Source organism: Pectinophora gossypiella, chromosome 17, assembly GCF_024362695.1.
Source record: "Pectinophora gossypiella chromosome 17, ilPecGoss1.1, whole genome shotgun sequence".
Lineage (NCBI taxonomy): Eukaryota > Metazoa > Arthropoda > Insecta > Lepidoptera > Gelechiidae > Pectinophora > Pectinophora gossypiella.
This window is the reverse complement of record NC_065420.1, coordinates 5,361,495-5,385,032: the sequence shown is the minus strand read 5'-3', so window position 1 is coordinate 5,385,032 and position 23,538 is coordinate 5,361,495. Positions and strand designations below refer to the sequence as shown.

General features: G+C 38.1%; 1 protein-coding gene across 1 annotated transcript in view; it reads left to right on the top strand.

Annotated features, from left to right (window-relative positions):
* The first annotated feature begins 9,807 nt into the window (after window positions 1-9,807).
* LOC126374284 (sodium channel protein 60E-like) overlaps window positions 9,808-23,538 on the top strand; it is a 291,877-nt gene continuing 278,146 nt past the window's right edge. The window contains exon 1 of the mRNA XM_050020807.1: window positions 9,808-9,903. The gene's annotated coding sequence lies outside the window, so the exon portion shown is untranslated. The remainder of the gene's footprint in view (window positions 9,904-23,538) is intronic.

The following is a 23,538-nucleotide window of genomic DNA, read 5'->3' as shown; positions in this document are numbered from 1 at the left end:
TTGAGGTCCCAGGTTCAAATCCGGCACAGCCTAAACCAATGATTGTCGAATTGGTTTTCGAATTCATGTTCGGTTCATAAATAATTATCCCGTGCTCAGCGGTGAAGGAGAACCCACATTGCCGAGAAATGCATTTTTGGAGGTATGTGACCTAACCTGTATTGGGCTGGTTGTCCCTTCGCGGGTTGGAAGGTCAGAGAGGCAGTCGCTTCTGTAAAAAACCGGACCTGTCAAATATTCAGGTTAGGTAAGTGAACCCTGTGAAAAACGCGATAATGCTAGGGAGATGATGATGATGATTTTGATCATAGATAATTGAAATGACGTGGTTACTGAGATTTGTGCCTGGTTGATAGAAATAGGTTCGCCCTCTTTTATACATGGGATTTAAACATAGCTGGCGAGGAGTTAATGTTACTTTACATTCTATACACCTCTTGCCTACACCTTTTGCCTACCCCTTCAGGGATAAGCCATCATGATGTGTTGTAGTATATAGATGGAGGTACTTCTGTGTTAGTTTACCATTATAAACAGGAGACCTTTGACGCTGTGGCCCGAGGCGGCGCCTTTGTAACATATGATTGCTCTAGGCATACGAGCCTTTATCTTTTTTTATTGAAAGGTTTTGTTTATTTAAAGACATGTGGTTGACCTATGGTTCTCCGGCTTGCTTCTCAAACAGGGAGCGCCAGAAAGGATGGCTCCAACATTGTATACGGCGGTACGGCTCACCACCTATCACGTTGGTGTAAAAGAAAGCTCGGTGAGGTGTGGGTACTTAGTTCATCTTGCGATGGATGTACTTCTGACTACCCCAATTGGAATATAGTCGTAAGCTTACGTGTGTATGATAGCAGCATCTCGTTGAACAACAAACTTAATGGTGCTCTTTAGGTAAGAGATGAAATGCCGCAATATTATGAACTATTTGTGCTCAAAATTTTAGAGGGCGTCGTGTTAAGTTTGGCACATTTTCAGCTAAGTTCCTGTCTGTACTTAGGTCGTTAGCGCGGACCAAACTTGCGATAGCTTAACCAACTTCACTGGCAGAGGCATCAATGCCCCCCAGTCTTGTAATTTGTCCCAAACTTTTATGGAAACGTTATTTATAACTGTAACTAAGCCAGGATATTTACAAACGATTACGCCGTTTGAAAAACGTCTCTGTAACTTTTAAAATGTCGTCGAAATTTACCGTAGTTGGTCACGAATTTGTAAGTTAATGTTTTACATGCATGCACGTATCTGTAATGCCTGAGTCGTACAAGGGCATTAATAATATTAATGACCTGAAGTTATCGTCCATTTACAATACAATACAATACAAAAACTCTTTATTCAACTCTCTTTTCTGTCAAAAACAAAAACAATACAAAAACTCTTTATTTAACTCTTCTCTTTAATAATTTCTTTTTTACTTTTTCTTTATAAAATTCTTCTTTTTTATTCTTTATAAATTAAAACTATTTTGATTATAATACAAATTACAGGAAGTAGAATATTATTACTTGACATTATCATAGAATAAGAACAATACCTACTTCGTATAGAACTGTAACTCTCCGCCTCGCATTAAATTGGACAAGGCGCTGCCGATTTCACCCCCTCTGGGCGACTTCATTCAGTTTGAATTCATGTTTTGATCATAGATAAATTGATATCACGTGGTTTCTAGGATTTGTGCCCTGTTAAAGGCAATAGGCTCGCCCCCTATAACATGGGACTTAAACATAGCTGGCTAGGAGTGGGTATTACACTTATACACCTCTGCCTACTCCTTCGGGGACAGAGGCGTGATGCTGTGTTATTTTTTAACAACAACCAGTTTTAACTGGTTTTATAATATAGCCTGTAGGGCTAACATGCGCAATGTGATAAAATTTTGTCGCGGTCATTTTATATGTTCCGACGATATAATTATGTCGTTTTGTCGATTGAGGCTAATATGTGAACCCAAATAAGTCATGTCGTTCCATCAAAATACGAACAAAATCACGTGTCATGCATGTTAGGGAAAAAACAAATTATCGATTTCGACAAAATTTATTGAATTGTACGATTATGACGCTGCGTATGCTAGCCCTGCTGGGCTAAGCATAGGTATGTCTCTCGTGTGACCGGGCGAATTATCGTTTGGACATTTTCTCCTATTCAACACGGATTTCCGATGGACCACTAATAGTGTCTTCTTATCTTTTAATTACTCGCTGTTCTTATCCTCCATCCACCAAATAGAATTAGTCCCAATTGTATTAGTTTTTCCCTCCATGGCAAATGAGACGAACTACAGAATGAAATGCTTTCATACTTGATTTTATTTCTTGATATAGTGTTCTTTAGGTTTAGAGTATTGTCAAATTAAATCAAATATTATACTTTATTGCACAGAGCTTTATTTTAACTATTATCAGTCATTACACGTGGATAGTTAGGTGGCCTTATTGCTCTAGAGCAATTTCTTCCAGGCAACCACTACTGGGAAACAAACATTTACTAGACTTGGATGCGGGACAATGCTATAAGATATAAATAAAAGTAAACTAAACTATTATAACTAGTTAGTAAACTATTATATATTTAGATTGAACCTAGCGTGTCTATTGTGAGATTTGATAACAAAAATCTCATGTGAATGAGCTTATAATATTGAGGTTTGCATTATAAGCACATCCCGGACACTTCATACAAAACATCTTTTACACAGACACTACACATTGATCGTACACGCGCATCTGTGTGTGTAACGCCTATTGCCATACGATTGAAGACTCATAAACTATGTCCAAGGGGGGGTGAGGTAAATCTAGCTCAGACGCTGGTGGGGAGCGAAGAGTTGCCGATCTATACGTAGTATTATTCCTTATTCTATGCTATAAGGCTACGATGATAATGGCCCCGATTCCTGCAGACACCTCCTAATTTTATTTTAAGTTATGTTACCCGTCATTTTCTTATACACCGAAAAGGAAAGGGATGGATGATTGCCAACAAGTTAATTTTAAAAGGAACGAATAACCCGTGCGAATAAAATAGGCATCTCCCTGGTATGCAATCCGTTTGACGTAAACAGCACTATTTACTTAATTCAGTCATACGAATTTTCAATCACTTACCCACCGAAATAAAATTGTTAGAGGGTAAGACATTTAAAAAACGTCTAAAAAATTGCCTAGTTGATAAGGAATTTTATGACTTGAATGAATATTTTGAACAACAAATGATATTTGAAATTGACAAATGTTTATAATGTGACTAATTATTAGGTACTTACTTATTTCCTTGATGCTTAATAATGACATTATTTGTAATATTGTACGTCCGACATGGACATGCTGTTGAGACAATTTTATAATTTTTGACACCTGCATGTATGAATAAATTTTATGCCTGTCGATTACCCGTCCCTTTCTTTTTCAACGGTTGAGAAAATGACAGGTATAACTTAAAATAAAATTAGATGGCGTCTGCAGGAATTAACACTATTATGCAGATAACATGATTAAACCAATACGCACCAATAAATAAATAAACTACCATAACGGCTTGTATTACAAAAGATTTAACAGAGAATAATATATTCACTTATTTGAATATGCTCTTTACATAAGGGTTATACATTTATGAGCAGTAAATCCAAATGAATGCCAAAGAAGGAAATGGAAACTGGTATAATAAATAAGATATTCAAACCGTGTACCTGGTGAGGTGGGGTTTTTAATAAGGTAGGTATTTTGTGATGTTTGTTTTACGTTATAATATTATTACTACGCGTCGCTTTGCTCGACTTTTAATTTATTTAATAATAATAAATTAGCCTCCGTGGTCTAGTGGTTAGGCTCACGATCTGGAGGTCCGGGTACGATTTCCGATGGGGAAATTGTCGAAATTTGTGAGACTGTCCTTTGTTTGGTAAGGACTTTTCAGGCTTGAATCACCTGATTGTCCTAAAAAGTACGATGATTCCGTGCTTCGGAGGGCACGTTAAGCCGTTGGCCGTAGAAACACCTCCACCAACCCGCATTGGAGCAGCGTGGTGGAGTATACTCCATACCCCCTCCGGTCGATTGAGGGGAGGCCTGTGCCCAGCAGTGGGACGTATATAGGCTGTTTATGTATGTATGTATATACATTATCTGCCCACTGAGTGACTGACTGACTCACTCACTGACAGAGTTGTTCTCCCAGAAGGAGCGTCGGGGGGTAAAAATTACTTATTAAAATATGGAATATACAAGTCTGTCGTACATTTCGGTACAACATTTATAACTGCGATTTCTCTTGGGGTTTGGATATTACAGGCAACAGGTGATCACACCTGATTGTCCACACGTTAACTTCAGGGGCTTATGGCGGCTCAATAGGCTAGTTTCCAACTAGTCAAATCAGTTACTTTAAAACGTGACAAAATGTGGGTTTTATTATTACGTTTTTCTTGATTAAAAATTCATAAATAAGTTACATAAATAGAAAAAATAAAATTGTTTTAGTTACTTTTAGACCTGTTTAAAATAATAGTAAACAGAATTTCATAATTTATCTTGAAGCTAGTACACGACCCAATTAGAAAAAGCCTCCATTTCCTTTTATTGTAAGTTAAGCATCCCCCGAAGATTGGAATTAGACGGGTCTTCGTCGTTGTGGACGCGATAACGTCTGTAATGTCTTATCGGAAACCGTCCGGAAATCACAAATGTCCGGTTGTCCGGTTGGCCGGACAGACATCACTTTTGTCACAATTCTCGACGAAAAATTGACAGCGGTAAGTAGATAGCGGAGCATTATTATCGGTAGATAGGTACTTGCACAATGAAATAGGTTTAATGGTTCTTGATTGTGCGTCCTTTGATTACCTATTAGATCTTGGCACTTCATTTAAGTACTTCATCATCAGCCCATTAACGTCCCCACTGCTGGGGCACCGGCCTAAGTACTTAAGTAAGTTTAAATTTTTGATACATTGGCCTGCAAAATTAAGTACCTAAGCACTTCTAAAATTTCATTTTTTTTCTGAACTGTACAAGTTAGAGATTTAAAATAAAAAAGAACGTTTTATAAGTAGATACCTTTGTCAGCATACATTAGTAACATTCCGAGCTATTTTTATTTCGAGATGATAATCGACTTTGTTTTTGAATTCGTGTTTGGATCATAAATGATTAACCTGCTCAGCGGCGAAGGAAAACATCATGCGGAAACCCACATTTCCGAGAAATGCATTTTCGGAGGTATGTGACCTAACCTGTATTGGGCTGGTTTTCCCTTCGCGGGTTGGAAGGTCAGACAGGCTGTTCTTCTGTAAAAAGCCGTACCTGTCAAATCTTCAGGGTAGGTAAGCGGACCCTGTGAACACGGGATAATGCTAGAGAGGGTGATGGTATTAAAAAGTTATTATAATTTTAAAAGTGTAGTGTAGTTTACTTAGATTTGCACGCCAGTGTAGATAGACAACGCGATAATATAAATACTTACGTAAGTAAGTAAAGTGGTAAATAAACGACAGTTAAGCTTATCTACCAACTATACCTTGTATGGCCAAGTAGAATACCATCAAAACACCGTGACCATGCCCTTAAGAACTCCTTACAGCCTGGCCACTGCGGTTGAATCGACCAGTGGCGTGCAGGAGTCGCGTGATAGCAGCGCGTGTCGCATTGTTTGCGACTTGAAACATATTAAACTCACTCGCACTAATGTACCGAGCTAGTGGCTTTATATTGTAGGCTTGTTTCAACTGTTTGTGGGATTATAATTTGAACGCTAGACTACAGTACAGAGTAAAGAATACTACTATTAGTTGCACTAACACAGTTGGCTCGACCATTATAGACCGCGATACGGCTCACCACTTATCATGTTGGTCTAACAGAAAGCTCGGTGAGGTGTGGGTACTGAGTTCGTCTTGCGATGGATGTACTTCTGACTACTCTAATCGTGAGTTTACGTTATATTTTATGTTGTTTTGACGTCGACGAATGGCGAATTTACAATTGGAGATAGTTGAAAGGATGGAGGGTAACATAGGTTGAGAGATGGAGAGAGGGGGTGAAAGTTTGTACGGAGCATTCCGCAATATTCAAGGAAGTAAGCTAAAAATTGATATGCGAACTATTTATGACTACAACATACATCATTTTTTGTGGAAATCTATCCCCAACCCCTACAAAGAGGGAGTGAAACTTGATATGTGACTCAAGGTAGGACGCTAAATTTTGGTAAGTACATTAGGTAGAGGGAACCGTGTTACCCCGAATTTAGCACGGGTGAAGCCGCGGGCAAAAGGTAGTGGTGAATATCAAAATGTGCTAAGTTTGGTGGCGAACTTTCATATAATTTTTTTCGTGAAAAATTGGGTTCCGACATGAAGGATCCTTTTGAATCCTTTTTCATGTCGGAACCCAATCATTCACGAAAAAATAATATGAAATTTCGCCACCAAACTTGAAATTTTGATATTCACCCTAGTAAAATATAAAACTAAAACACTAAAACACTATATGCTGGTGCGTCGTGCGCTCTCAGCTGTGCTAACACAACATGTGCTAGAACTGAACCGGCGTTGGGTATTACCATAAGCGTCAGTATCTTGCCAGCATCGAGACAGCTTACCATAGCATTATAACTTATAATAGATAGTCAGTGTGAGTACATACAGGATGTTAGTGACATCGTAACGAATACTGAGGGGGATGATTCAGACCATGATTCTGAGTTAATATCACGTGGAATTTACCGTCGCATTTACCATACAAGTACATGGGTTTTAGTGACACCGTAACGCATACTGAGGGGGATGATTCAACCATGGTTCTGTGTTGATATTAAGTGGAATTTGCTGTCAGAAAATTCATGTATTTTTTTAAATTATTTTCAGTTCCATACTTTTGCGACGCAAAACTCCACTTGATATCAACTCATAATCATGGTTTGGATCATCCTTTAAAGTTTTCGTTACGATGTCACCAACACCCTGTATATGTTGTGGCCAGATGTTAGAATTGATCATTTCATGATGTGTTCGACCATTTCATAAAATGGTAATTTCATGAAATAGCCAACTTAAGTTGAGCATATGTTTGAAATGTCAACGTTTAATGATATTTCAATCAACGTTTGGCCATATGGTTAATGTAGGCGGTGTCCATGTTATGAGGTGTGAAAAAATGCGAATAGTCGATTCATTTCTTAGGTTTAAAATTATTTACCTAATCGATAGTATCAATTTGGAAAATTGATCAATTACATTGATTCATCGATTGTAATATCAATCAAGTTTTAAATATTATCGACACCAGGGCAGCGCCACTACCGGTGGATAAAATTACTAAGTTTACGATATGATTGCCAACCCTTGGCATATCACGAAGTAAGCATGCATTTAGTTGCTCATATCGTTAAACGTTTTGTGTGCATTGATATGGCCAAACTTCATCATGATGTGGCCAACGAATGATATTCTATTTCATGAATTATTTAATTTATTTTCATGACCATTGCATGAAATGATCGAGCACATCATGAAATGATCAATTCTAAGATCTGGCCACGACATATACATAAACTTAAGCCTATTATACTTGACTACCCCTGTAGTTGGTACATAAAGTTGATAATGAGATAGTAATGGTATGAAAAGTTTAATGGATGCGGAGGAAGCAAGAGAACTACGTCAGGATTGAAGAAAATGGAACTTTATAGTCTCTGCTTACCCCGATTGGATCAGGCGTGAGGTTATATATTTATTTATGTGAGAATTGCCTAATAGTTAAAAGTTGCAATAGCAAGTTGTTTTCTCGTAACTTGTGGGTTCTGCCCACCCTGGCAGGTAACGGGCGTGAGTAATATGTTTCTGTTCGTAAATTTTATGTATGTATGCTTATCATACTTATTAACTTTGGCGGGGCTACTAAATGCTTCTATCTTGGCACCGCCTTGTCATTTAAAATAGCAATTACCTACAGCGTAAGTTTCGAGAGACACGAGTGAAGACTGTGTTTTATTTATTTTTATCTTATCTTCGCGGCGTCTAGTTACTGTAGATAGAGCAGACATATAAACACACAGGCATTTTTTGACGTGACTTATTGTAGGTTTTCCTGAGATCGATCGATCCATAGTCTTTGCTTACCCCGGTGGGAAATAGGCGTGAGTTTATGTATGTTGATGATTAACACAGTTGCTCCATCATTATAGATGGCGATACGGCTCACCACCTGTCACATTGGTGTAACAGAAAACTAAGTAAGGTGTGGGTACTTAGTTCAGCTTGCGATGGATGTACCTCTGACTACCCCAATCGGGATATAGTGGTGAGCTTGTGTTATGCATTGTTGAGGATTTAGAAGAACTTTTATTGACTTAACATTTCCAAGCAAAAACAGTCCAATTGTCAGCAATATCTCCTAAAAATCTTCAGATAAATGTCTTCACACTCAATAATTGTTCCAAAAAATAAAAGAATCGACAAAACGGCAAACTTAAAACATTTCAACAAATATTCCCCCGATTGGCACTCGAACCCGGAAACTTTTACACAGCAGGTGGTTGTACTTCCAGCCCCTGAACCGATTGCCAATTTTTTTTTAACCTTGGCAACGCCTTTACATTTTACCATAGCAATGAAAGTAATTGTGTAAGAAAATATATAACACAAAGTAATGGTTTAAGACAGGGATAATATTTTTTCTTTCATAATAAATATTTACGACATGGATACCAAGTATCTACAGCATATTTCAGAATTATATTTCACGAGGGTATTAATTATGTAAATATATCATAATTGATAGACAGTCGCGAAAAAATGTATGTAGTTTATTTTCCAAAGAGACAAGTTAGAATAGAATATGTTTATTTATCAAAAAACTTAAACATGTATACATTACTGGCGGACCCCGCACTAGGGAAACCCTGTATCGCGGAGGTCCTGAACATTTGTTATTACCAACGCACATTTACGCACATTTTCGACACATCTACATAATCAGTTAATATGAAAGTAAATATTATGTTAATAATAAAAGTAAGTTGTACTTTTTTATATTCAAACTTTAAGAATAAAAGTAATTTATTTCAACTTTCCATTACTCTATCCACCGAACTACCATTTAGAACATTGATCTACATGTACGCGTAGCACGATCGTAGCACTGACGTAGGCGCGTAGCACAATTGCTGCGTCGTAGCTTCTTTTTTATTTAGTAAGACAAAGCTCAGGCTTTGTTTCATCTGCGTGTCTCATTGAGCCTACCGTGGAACAACAATTTATTTATAAATGGATATATTTTGCAGACTTTTTGTATTCTAGTGAAGTTCGCAAAATTCTGTAAAGTTAGCTCTAAAGTTTCAATCGGAACGATCCACCTAACCTACATCAAACAAATTCATCGCGGAGGTAAATAAATCAATATAAATTTTTAAACCCATTTGTGACCTAGAAAACTGGGATCGCGTTACCGATAGAAAACAGCTTTGACCGCATTGTATTCGATCGAGTTAACTTTTTACTTTCACGAAACGGCGAGAGAATCGATAGGCTGTGCTGCCGGCACGGCTGCAGCAGTACGACAATTATTGTGCCGGCTCCGACGCGGGCGAATTTAGGGCAGCGGTCGGCGCGTGGGGGCGGCGCGGGTAGAGGGGTCGGCACGGGGTAGTGGAGGGGGTGGCGCGAGGGGAGGGGGCGGCTGCCCCGGCCAGTCCGCCTCGCGCGTCGTCGCGGCCGCCCGTGTCTCGCGTCCGTCCGGGCATGCGCGGACCGCCCCCCGCCGCACCCCGCGCTAACTAACTCGACTTAACATGAAAGTTCCGAAACGCGATCTCAGGTGAGCACATTTTCACGTGAAACAAACGTTGTAATGTGAAATCGATTGGACTCCCGCGTCATGAGATCGATATTTGACGGTGAGTTGTACGTGCTGTTACATTATTAACGAATGGTATTTGGACAACAAAAGTATGGCTAATAATAGACTGCGGTCAAAATGTCGACGCGCGGAAGTAATGAGGGAAGGAATCGACCGGAACCAGGCGTCCTGACACCGTCGCCTCCGGTGGGCATTGTACCTGGGGTTAATTGAATGATGAATTTGCATTATGCTTTTTGGTGGACTGTATAGGCTTATTTGGTTGGTTCTTTTCGTTTTGTTCGTCCCACAAGTTGCCGGGCGAAGGCGCTGGAGTGGCATGTTAATGAGGGTATGTTAACGAGACGGCGACACGGACGGCTGATGGGTTATGTTCTGACCTATTTTAACAGATCGATCTGAAGCCAACCTGACGTGAAGCCGATATATCTGACATTTATCTTCTTGTCGGTCCCACGCGGGTTTGACATGCCTCGCTTTCGCACGGCCAATTTGAACTGTTACGAATAATTAAGTACGGGAAAACTTGACATTTATACATCGATTGTATAAAAATTCGTTAATTTAGTTTCTTTAACAAATATATATAGCTAAAATGTAACATTTTATGACAAGGATGTAAGCCCGCGTGGGTGAATTTAGCGGAAAGCGGTTTCCCTGGAAAAGAATTCAACGCGTTTCGCGTAGTCGTTCGCGAGCCTTTGGCATGTTGGAATTAACCACTTTTGTACTTAAATATTTCCACTAACTTGTTTTACTTATAGACTTTTACTTATGGTTTGGCTGAAAAAATAAATATGAAAAGTATTTGGCCTCCTAAAACCATGTTTAAACTACGGCACGAATACAAAAAAAATATCGTAGAACAGAATATAGGCCCTTCATTTTATTGTTATTTGCTGCACTCTCTCTTGTTATTGCTATCTTGGGATTGCTTAAATATGTCAAATGAAGACTATCTTAGTTTACTTGAAGAAGAATCTTGGTTCGTGTCTTCTATACTTTCCGCGCTAGCCTTCGCGCCATTTCCGCCGTAGCCTGACTACATTTATATTATAACTTTTAATACTGTATCTCCTAATAAGAGTCAGATAGTAGCCGTCACGAATCTGATGTCATTGGAGTGGGGTGATCATGGCACTTGCAACAGTGTTGAAATATCGTAAGTCTCATATCCCTGATTTTACCGCGGTAAGAACCCGATATGTGTTTTAATTATGATAATAACCGCGTAAACCTCAAACAATGTATAATGTTGATTGAAAAGAATCGATCCCATCTAAAGAGGTTGACATTGTTACACTACCGTCGTAACTTCTTGGTCGGCTGTTGGTGGGTCCTTAGTTAAGAGTCTTTTTGTAATTATTTATTTTGGTGAAATAAACAAAAATAAACATAAAGCATTATGGTACTCCCTGACTTCGTTCTTCAGAAGTAAAAGCATTTCAATGGAATGCAAATTCTTTGGCTCCGTCTTTTATTTGCAGCCCTTTGAGGCTGTGGCGCGAGGCGGTGCCTTTGTAACATATGATTGCTCTAGGCATACGAGCCTTTATCTTATTTCATTGAAAGGTTTTGCTTATTTAAAGACATGTGGTCCTGTGGTTTTCCGGCTTGCTTAACGGGGAGCGCAGGATAGAATGGCTCGAACATTATAGACGGCGATACAGCTTAACACCTATCACGTAGGTCTAACAGAAAGCTCGGTGGGTATTTAGTTCACCAGAATTCAGAATAATTTATTCAACGTAATTATCATGGATGAACTTGTTGAAAGTCAATTTAACATTTCTATACAACATCTTCAGATAGATGTACCTGTGACTAACTCAGTTGAGATATAGTCGTAAGCTTATGGACAATATTACGAGTGTGTTGAGTTGCTGTTACCCTGAATTGGGCAAGTAAAAAAAAAAATACGCGCAGTGGAACACGATTAGCTGCTTATCTTCCCGGTTAGTGAAACGCGACAGAGGAATTAATGCTCGTAATCGTTAACGGGGTGAGCAGGATTACAAGTAATCAGGAGATAAGTTGCAGTTACTTTTGATACGAAGTCCTAAGATGGATATTATGAACCATATGGTGTAAAATTATCAAATAGCCCACCATTAAGAAACGACACTCTATCCCTCTGTCAGTTTTTAGAACATGGCCGGGAGATATACAGCTGAAGACTTTCTGTGCTTTTTATTCGTTCTTTTTGTTGACATGACTTATTTTCGCTTTGCCTCGAGGTGGCATTACTGGCCCGGACAAATGAGGAGCGCGTACGGCTTTCACCCGGTAGTTTATTAGTTTATTCACTCTAGGACCAGCACAGAATCTTTCGGAAATATCATGGAAAATACCGCATTACAGATCCTGAAATGAAGTAGCCAAGAATACGAGACTAAAACTAATCTCGCCGACATACATTTTGTAGAACCCCCCCGAGTATAACCAAGATGTGTTTGTTTCTCGCTTCTATGCCTTTGGGAACTAAAATTGTTTCCAAGAAGAGGCATCCTTTTCTAAATAATGTAATACGTACTTGCACCTCCCTCGCTTAAACATATTCGAAGACATATTAACTTGTAACGATAGCGAAATTTCCGGCCAAGTAATTAATGCTATTTTCAGCAAATCTACCAAAAGTCACGGTAAAAAATAGCGAAATATTGCATTGAGAGAAACCTTCAAACTCTTATTGTTATAAAACGAAGACTAAAGATAACCTGGTATTAGTTCGCGCCACGAAAGTTTAATATAAGCCGCTGTGCTAACGTCGCAGATAGATGCTGTATAGAATTATTTTGACTTGTTAATTACTAAATGGCTTCAGAAAAATCTTAGTTATATATCTGAGGCTTAAATCATGAGCCGTGGTAGCCCAATTGTTAGAACGTTTGCCTCTCACTTTGAGGTCGCAGTTCGAATCCAGCACAGGCCTAAAACAATGACTGTCGAATTTGTTTTCAAATTCATGTTTGGATCATAAATGATTATTACGTGCTCAGCGGTGAAAGAAAACGTCGTCAGGAAACCCAGATTCCCGAGAAATGCATTTTCGGAGGTATGTGACCTAACCTGTATTGGGCTGATTTTCCCTTTGCCGGTTGGAACGTCAGACAGGCAGTGGCTTCTGTAAAAAACCGGACCTTTCAAATCTTCAGGTTAAGTAAGCGGACCCAGTGAAAAACGGGTAATGCTAGGCAGATGATGAAAGTAATCCCTGCCAGTAATCCCTGCCTAAGACACCCAGAGGGGGTGAGGTGAATCTAGCTACGAATTGGTGCGGGGCGGAGAAACTCCGTTCTATACGTAGTGTTATTCTTTATTGTATGACTCCAGTTCCAGTGTTTGAAGTTTCAAAAGAGCAGCAGGTATCAAGCCTTCGACTCCGCGTACGAGATTTTATGCAATAACATTTCAAGATTTCCATTGAAATGTGCCAAAGGAAACCTCCTTGAAACGTAATAGAAAACTGTCTTCAAATAACTTTTCGCTGTTAGGAGTACGTTTCAGTATTACGTGGGGTTGTTGTGTGTTTTCAAATTAGAAGTATGATGTTACTAATTCGATTGATAGGATAGATACATTGCATTGTATGTAATGTGTCACAATTTGTTGAATAAACATTTTCTCTCTCTCTCTCTCTCTTATTGTGAGTTTTTCATTTGAAAGAACGAAAGAAAGAAAATATTTATTTCCATATTGGACGCCACATTTACAAACATAAATTACATAAATTAAATAAAACAAAGACAAATAATTACAGACATTAAATACACAATGGAGGCGCTTATTTATATCAGGTGACACCCGTACAATATGGCCATAGCCTACCATTTGAGCGTTGAGGTCATGATCCGGAAGTCCCAAGTTTGAATCCCTTTGGGGACATACCACAAAAAAAAAAAAAACACTTTATGATCGCTAGTTTGGTTAGGGCATTGCAGGCTGATTACTTGATTGTTCAGAAGTAAGATGGTCCGCGCTTCTGAAACCACGTCAAGCCGTTGGTCCCGGTTACTACTTACTAATGTACTAAAGTAAATACGAAACACTATACTAAACCCCGCACTTAAAACTGCACTAAACACTGCTATTCACTACCACTATTACTTAACTCTTGGTCACAATAGATCTAGCTAGGTCGCAGTAGCCATTCGGGCTGCTTTAGTTCGAGCCCTCTCAATACACAAATAATAATAATTACTTAACTTTTACTTTTCCACTTTTTCATATCTTAAAATACTCTCCAGGACCCCGTGTCCCGAATCGTATGTAAGAGCGAGTCCTCACGGCGACCATCCAACTTCTCACGTAGTAAAGGCGCTGTATGTTGTACTCAGTCCTTTTGATTTCCTCATTGCCTGTTCTGACATGCTGTCAATATTCATAACGGTGGTATTAATAAACGAATGTCAGCTCGGACTGCCCTCAAGATTATGCTCAAGTCTCTGTTTTTATATGAGAACTGTCACACTGACATGATCTTGAGGGCAGTCTCGAAGCTGAGATTAGTTTATATCTTACCACCACCCTTAGTCTTAATTTCTGTTGTATTAACGTTGCTTGTGGAATGGAATAATAAATAATATTTATGAGTGTAATTAGCCAATGAGAATAGTAGTGTCAGGGGAAGAAAAATCTCCCATGACTCGACTGGTAGGCCCAAGCAGTAATGCCTAGGGAATCAAGCGGAATTAAAGTTATTATGTTTTAGGTTTAAAGAATATTTATTTCTTAACACAAGACATACAATGTCACTTACATGAGAAAAAAGTTATAACAATGAAATGTAGATTCATGAGTCAAAAATTATGACCTCTCGAGTCAAATAAAGTTATTGAGTATTTATTCACTTTTTTAAATACCCATTTAAATAAAAGTCATTTAATTATAGAGGAAAACACCTAGTGAAACGAGATGCGTTTAAGAGAAACATTTATATAAAACATTTATTAAAATTGTTAGTTCTTTGTGTAAAGAAGAAAACACTATCCCTAAATTCCAGTACATGTAAATGCTTAAGTAAATAAGTTTAGTATGTTGAGATAACTAATTAAAGCACATAACTAATTGAAATTCTAGGTAGTCCACACTGTAGTGCCTAAGGTTAAAGTTAGGTCGTTTGAAGTGGTATCCTAGTGTGATGCTCCCTGGCCGGACCACTATTTAGTACGCAATTGCGAATGAACTCAATACGCGCTACATAATGTCTACTTTCATCTGCATACCAAGAAAAAAATAGTACGGCAAAGAGTTAAAAGAAAAATGATATTATTTGTGGTGCGGCCAGAGAGCAATGCTCCCCAGCCGGACCACTGTGAATCTCAGAAATTACGTTATGTAGTCAAGCAATGAGGGTATGAAAAAATAGACCTAAAATTCTACTCCTTACGTTTTTACTCTGATCCTCGAATCTTGTCTAGATTAGAGTCAATTAAAAGTTGAATGTGGTCCGGCTGTAGAGGATTCTCTGCAGCCAACAAATTTTATGGTACAAAGCTTACCAGATTTATTTATGCATTGAAATAAAAGTATAACATTTCTACTTTCTACTGACGTCACTTTTTTGGAATAAAACCTAACATTTATTTAATTATGATCAAAAGTAAGGTGTCCGGCCAATGAGTATCTGGTTTAAAATCATATTTTTCAGTTTATGAGACGATAAACATGCTTCCGATATCTGTTCGTCTGTCTGTATAACTGTCTGTTACCGGCCTCTGCAGACCGAACGGTGAGTGCTAGGAGACTAAACTTACAGAATAAGTGTTATGGTAACCGCTCTCATGGCAAAAGTAAAATTTTCGAAAAAAGTAAAATTTATAAAAAATCTATCTAATGTCTATGTAATATAGTGCTGTTGTAAATAACGATATTTTTTCCAATAGCGGCGCTAGTTATACATCCTCTTCCTTTTTATCTTTCCTTTTTGCCCCACTTATTCTAGTCTCACGATTTGTATTTCGATTGATATGTGTAGCCAGAAACGTTCTACGTAAGCTACAAAGAGAAAAACCAGTCAAATGTGAGTCTACGCGGGCAAAAACGCGCGCATCAGCTAATTTTTAAAGATACTTACAATAGAAAATTTTACTTTTGCCATGAGAGCGGTTACCATAACACTTATTCTGTAAGTTTAGTCTCCTAGCACTCACCGTTCGGTCTGCAGAGGCCGGTAACAGACAGTTATACAGACAGACGAACAGATATCGGAAGCTTCGAAATAAAAATGCAAAGCTATTAATATTTTGTCAGGCGTTTAGAACATGTTTGTATCCTAACATTATTAATTGTTATTTTAAGTAAAACTAAGGCTTTCTAAGGGTTGTAGTAAGACCTTTATTGTAAAATGTTTTGTTTAGATTCAGATAATACATGTGAAACATGTTTATCGTCTCATAAACTGAAAAATATGATTTTAAATCAGATACTCATTGGCCGGACACCTTACTTTTGATCATAATTAAATAAATGTTAGGTTTTATTCCAAAAAAGTGACGTCAGTAGAAAGTAGAAATGTTATACTTTTATTTCAATGCATAAATAAATCTGGTAAGCTTTGTACCATAAAATTTGTTGGCTGCAGAGAATCCTCTACAGCCGGACCACATTCAACTTTTAATTGACTCTAATCTAGACAAGATTCGAGGATCAGAGTAAAAACGTAAGGAGTAGAATTTTAGGTCTATTTTTTCATACCCTCATTGCTTGACTACATAACGTAATTTCTGAGATTCACAGTGGTCCGGCTGGGGAGCATTGCTCTCTGGCCGCACCACAAATAATATCATTTTTCTTTTAACTCTTTGCCGTACTATTTTTTTCTTGGTATGCAGATGAAAGTAGACATTATGTAGCGCGTATTGAGTTCATTCGCAATTGCGTACTAAATAGTGGTCCGGCCAGGGAGCATCACACGGTATCCTAATGTTTTAGAGAGGTACTACAACAAAATAAGTTGTGGGTTCTCAGAATATACCGTACTACCCGCACAAAAAGATCTCACTCGAGTTGGTTAGGCAATATAGATTGTTAATGTAAAATCTCGCATGAAGCAAATATCACACATTCAGAATCGAATTAATGAAAAATACGAGGTTTTATTCCGAGTAACATTTTGTGTTTATTTAATCAAATTGTAACATCGAAACACAGAATATAATTATGTTGAATTTTTAAATACAGCACCGCGCCGCGGGTAATTACGTGAGGCTACTAAATAGTCAGTACTTGATAATAACAGTGTGGTCCAGTGGTTGAGCGTTGGGATCACGATCCGGAGGTCCCGTGTTCGAATCCCGGTGACCTTTTGATTTACGTGACATATCACTTGGAAAGTGGACATATTCCCACGGCGGAAAATTCCACTTGATATTAACTCAGAATCATGAGCGGAATCATCCCCCTCAGTATTCGTTACGATGTCACTAGCCTCCCCTCAATCAACCGGAGGGGGTATGGAGCATAGTCCACCACGCTGCTCCATTGCGGGTTGGTGGAGGTGTTTTAACGGCTAATAGCCGGGACCAACGGCGTAACGTGCCTTCCGAAGCATGGAATCATCTTATTTTTTCAGACAATTAGTTGATTCAAGCAACACCTTGCAAGCACCCTGCTACAGCAAGAACATACTGTATAAAACGTATATTTTGAAACAAATGCTAAGACGCTACTATGTTTGTCTCGATGTGCACAAAATGACTAAAGTTGGCGTTCCTAGGCGCTCTCACTCTGGAGGAATGAATCGTAGGTAAAATGTAACTTATGTATGTGCAAAAGCGAACAAAGTCGTGAGGAATACCTTGCAAGTTGGTTTAGAGCTAAAGCGCCAATTTGGCCACATTGTATCTACAAGTACACAGTTTTATAACGGCAATAAAATAGTATTCAATGAGGAGCGAAACTTGCAGTGCGCATCAATCGCCTGACCTTTCCTGGGACTTTTGGTATAGGTTCATATTCGAGCTTTGTATATAATATTATAATGAGTTATATTATTTAGTTAGATACTTAGAACTTAGGGTTTGTTATGAAATTATAGTCCAAATCCTTATTGAGGTAAGCAGACAAGCTAGTAGTGACAAGAATATTTAGCTGTACCTAAATACTTTTCTAACAAATTTTAAGTTTATTTTTATATTTAAGTACTAAAAAAAACTTTTGACAACACTCGATTTCGATCATCATTATCACAAAAAGAGCCACGCTCTTGTCGGTGTAGCATGCTCCATGCTACTTTTTAGGGAAAAATAGGGCAGTGGTTTCCCTCTTGCTTTTCCATTTTGATAAATAATTAATATATAGGAATCATTAGATTAAAACTTTGTTGAGAATCCGAGAATATTATTAAACTATTACCCATATATCGAAGAATAAAAAAAACAACTAAGAATAAGCAAACATTTATGCTTGTAATAGTAAAAGTTGGAATATATGGGTGAGCTTTTATTTGTAAGTTTTACTGTAAGAAAAAAGAAAAAACTGCGATAGCAATTACATTTGAGATGGTCTCTGGGGAACCGGATGTGAAGTAAGTATAGTAAATATAAGTTGACTCCAGCAAACAAACGGAACGAAATCACGTTTGTAGCGAAATAATGGGGCCGCAATGATACGGCAGGAAATATTAACTCGCGTCTATAATTCTTGACGGGGTAGGCCACACGCAATAGAAACACAAAACAAACATGGACAACGGGAAAAAATACAAAGAGAAAACAAAGAAAAATTCTGAAAATTACTTTAAAATGTAAAACTAAAAATTCAAATAGCGAAAAAAAGAAGAATTTTGGTCTGATTTCAGCTTAATGCAAAATTATGTATCACTTAAGTCTCCGCCGTCCAGTGGTTGAGCGTTGGGCTCACAATCTGGAGGTCCTGGGTTCGAATCTCGGTGGGGGCATATCACAAAAATGTGGTGGTCCCGGTTACTATTTGCAGATGTCAGCACGTAGTCTTGTCAGGGGCCTTTAGCAGCTCAATAACCCTGACACCGGGGTTGATATGATTGGTAATTCACCTCTTAAACCCACAAGATAGAAGAAGACTTAAAAGGTTTTCAGTCCTTACACAAACAAGAAACATTTAATTCCCGGAATGGTAGCAGTTTTAAGAGAACCGGTAAATTTCATTATTTGGTGGAGATATAATCTCAGCCTGAGTCTTAAAAGTGTTTCCGCGACAATAATTCAGGAGGGACAATCAAGAATTACGTCTGAACTCCGGAGTTCCTCGGTTGCCAGAATCCCAACTATGCCGTTTAATAGTTGAGGGAGCTCGGCTAGGGCGCGGCGGGAGAAAGGTGTGCTGTTGTATTGTATAGCATTATTTCTGTTTCAAAAATTATTTCTGTGTAAAAATACTTAGCCTTTATGTTCTGACTTTGAAACTAACAAAGTAGATCATACAAAGTTTTCTTTAAGTGTTTAAGATTTTATTAAGTATGTAATAAATAATTTATAATTGTCATTTTTCATGTTACGATCAGTGACTGAAAATGATGTACCTTAAAAATACATTAACATAAGTATGACCACCATTTTCTTCGCAAATAAATATCATTTATCATTTATATCTAGTAGTACCTTAATAGTTGAAGTAAAGCAACTTTCGCAGAGGCCGGTCATAGGATGGGTGACCACAAAAAAAAAAAAAGTTTTCATCTCGAGCTCCTCCGTGCTTCGGAAGGCACGTTAAGCCGTTGGTCCCGGCTGCATCAGCAGTCGTTAATAACCACCAATCCGCACTGGGCCCGCGTGGTGGTTTAAGGCCCGATCTCCCTATCCATCCATAGGGAAGGCCCGTGCCCCAGCAGTGGGGACGTTAATGGGCTGATGATGAGTACCTTCATATAGATCTATATCTAAATCCTACTGTAACATTTTCAGCAACCATTTACAGATTTTTCAGTCAGTTGGAAAACAAACAGCTCTTTCTTCTTAATCATGGGTCTCCTCGCAAAGTATGTCGTTAATAAATAATCTGAATAAGGAAGTTAAGTAAAACACCGTTTTTTGGCGCCAATCCAATGCTTTCTGCTCTGTTTATATCCGCTTACTGCCCGGGCTAATAAATTCTATACGTGTACTCTATGTTGATGTATTAGGTTTTTGGGTGGGATAAATCAATGTATAAGCTTTACGAACATGAATTGAGTAAGGTGTGAGTAAAGACTTTTAAGTATAGTTCTTTAAATAACACATGTAAACACAACACTTGTTGTGTGGCTTACACAATATGACTCACAGCTGGGCACAGCTCAACCTCTATTTCTCATAGCCTAGTGTGAAAGAAGATTTATGCTAAATGCTGAATATGCAGATACAAATTCGGATATTACCCAGTATGCGGTGTTTGAAATTACGCACCAAACTTATAAAAATAAACAATATAAAAATCATCATCATGCAATCAATGACATACGACACTATCACAGAACAAGTGGCAGGTCAGACAGGCAGTCGCTTCTGTGAAAAAAACCGGACTTGTGAAATCTTCAGGTTAAGTAAGCGGACCCAGTAAAACGGAATAATGCTAGGGCTGATCCGGCGCACCGCGTTGGCCGCAAACACTTATAGATGAGCTGCTTACTATGCTCACGTTGCTCGAAGGACCATGAAGATCCTTGGGTGTCGGGGCAGTGAAATTGTATTTATGAAATAAAACAGCAGCGTCTTGTTCTTGTGTTGTATTGTGAGAAGAAAGAGCGGAAGCTTCGCGAACGAACGTAATCAAATCTTAAATATATTTATATGTTTTCAACAATGATGAGTGATTAAAAACTAGTCCCGACTGCTGATTGACGCATCAACGTCCAGTTCTCCGAGTCACGTGTAATAGCTAGATATATCATTTTTTTATTCAAGTTATCTGCTATAATCGCTAGACCTTTTTTGGATCTTTTCTGCTATTATTAGTATTTTAGAACAATGCAGCCAGTGGCGAGTCATCTATGAGTCCGTAATCAAATTCGCACGTTTCAGTCTTTTGATGCACCCCGGAGGAGCTTGAAATAGATATAGAACATAAACATCCTACACACGTCCCACAGCTGGGCGCAGGCCTCTCCTCGATCAACCCGAGGGGGTATGGAGCATATAGTAATAGATAAAAATAGAATAAAAAGCAATACTATCTAGAGAACGCCTACATTTCAGAACACTAGATCTGTGAAAGGTCAGGCCTCGGGTGGATCCATTCTATTTGCGTTACGTCGCCGCAAGTGCCGCAACCTTTTGTCCGCCAGATTACATCTTGAAGAGAGAATATCTGAATAACTTGAGATTTTAGATAGAAAAGCTCGCTTGTAGAAAATTCATATTTTAAGGAAATGAAAAACGTCTCAGTCACAGTCAATGAGCCGTAGTCGAGGAAAACCATTATGATTTCTTGTTACTATGGTTTGAATTACGGAACAGATAAGGTAGTTTTTTCTTTGGTTTGAATACGGAAATTGATAACAGGAATAAATTCTCAGCAGTGTAATTCAATATTACGCGTAAAACGGAATCGATATTTCTTATTTCTTCATGTTTTTGAAACAGGAGTTTGTGATGTTTTGTTTATTTATTAAGTAGAATTTCATCGTACGTTATTTGGCGAACTCTTTTTTTATACAAATCCTAAAATAGACCAAATAACGCTGGAGTAGACTTCAAAATTGATAAATGTAGCCTGGTGGTTATATTACTGCGTTCACTCACTAAATTCCGCAGTATTCCTCACTTACATAAATTATTTACGTGCAAATCTCTTGATTTGGTGTAAGACGGTGGTGTCAGCGTATTTCCTGCTGTGTTTAAATATGCACAAATCGACCATCCGCCCCTACAGCCTGGCAAATGCCTCGTTTTCCTCGTACCTATCGGATTAATCAAGCCAAACTTTCTTTTGGTTCGTGTGGCGTTAAGCCTCTAGGGAATAGAATTTATAGTACTTTTTACGCGTTTGACTTCAACTTTCTAAGTAACATTTTGTTAGGTAGTTTTTGGACAAACTACTACTTACTATATTAGAATGTTGTATTCTGAGGGTTTATAGAAAGTTTGTATCTTTCCGTTTCCTCCGTGGTCCAGTGGTTGAGCGTTGGGCTCACGATCCGGAGGCCTCGGGTTCGATTCCCGGTGGGGACATGGCTCAAAATCACTTTGTGATCCTTAGTTTGGTAAGGACATTACAGGCTGATCACCTGATTGTCCGAAAGTAAGAAGATCCGTGCTACGTTAAGCCGTTGGTCCCGGTTACTACTTACTCATGTAAGTATGCAGTCGTTACATGAGCCATGTCAGGGGCCTTTGGCGGCTCAGTAATAAACTTGACAACAGGGTTGATGAGGTTGGTATTCCACCTTACAACCCACACGATAAGAAGAAGATTCCGTTTCCTTGCGTGGCTGACATTAGTCAGCCTATACTCATATTATACTCATATTGATGAGTATTTTTGGTTTTTATAATTGATATTGTGTGGTTTCCAGGATTTGTACCCGGTTAGTGGTAATAGCTCGCCAGGTATTACATGGGACTCAAACATAACCAGCTGGGAGTAGGCGTGATTATGTTATGTTTTGTTTTGAAATGTAGTATGGTATATTATCATTTTGTTGTATGTAAAAAATGGATCAAACTTGAGTACCAAAACTAGATAGAAGAAAATTATTTTACGCGTAAGCTTTGCTAAACGTTAATGTCTATTGCACTTTTTTAGATCTTAAATTCACTTGACGTCACCTAACCACTGTTATCAAGGCCAAATTGTGATCGCACTCGAAAAGAGACACTTCAGATGATTATGTTAAAAACAGTTAGAAATGCCCTAAATAGAAGTCAAGACCTTATTTTCTCAATAAGTTTTTCCTTCCTTCTCTATCAGTCACTAATAGCAACAAAAACTAGGTACAATATAAAAAAGCGCGAGCATTTTTTGCGCGAGCGACCATAATAGGAGTGTAGCGGGAGAAACAACAATGGGAATATTTTCAATTTATTGTAATAATGGTTCATATTTATCTTTTCATGTTTGTTCGTGGGAAATGGTAGGAGGTACCAGGGTCTAGTTGTGAGGATAGACACTTTATTTAATTACTTACTTAAAAAAACGTTAGGAGTAGATAGTAGATGGGCTACACATGTAAAAATAACCGGCGTTTGATTTTTCAAATTAAAAAAATTAGCTTGCTGTTGGTTTTTTTACGAAGTCCTAAAATATATACCATTTATCGAATTATATGTTCGAACTTAATATATTATTTTATATATGTATGTAAGTATGTCATAAAATAATAATATGTGTTATTTTTGACTAACAAAAAAACCCCCTTTAAAGAGGGGGTGAAATTGTATATGGGACTCTTGCAGTTTCCAAGGTAGAAAGTGTCGAAGCCGCGGGCAAAAGCTAGTTAGTTACATTTTATAATTTGAGTTTGACCCAGTGATAAATACACTATTATTGGTACTCAAATTAAGTACTTAGGTACAAATCTTTTTTTATATGACCTTAGGCTTACATTTCCAACACTAGCATGTACCTATACTTAGATAAAATCTACTCTATACGTGCTCTCATTTTCGCTTTTCATTTTCATTAGAAATACTGAAAAATAATTATTTTTCCGTTTTTATTCAAGCGTTAACATTTAAAGCTGCACTTTTTTCTGTACCTAAAAAAAGTCATGATA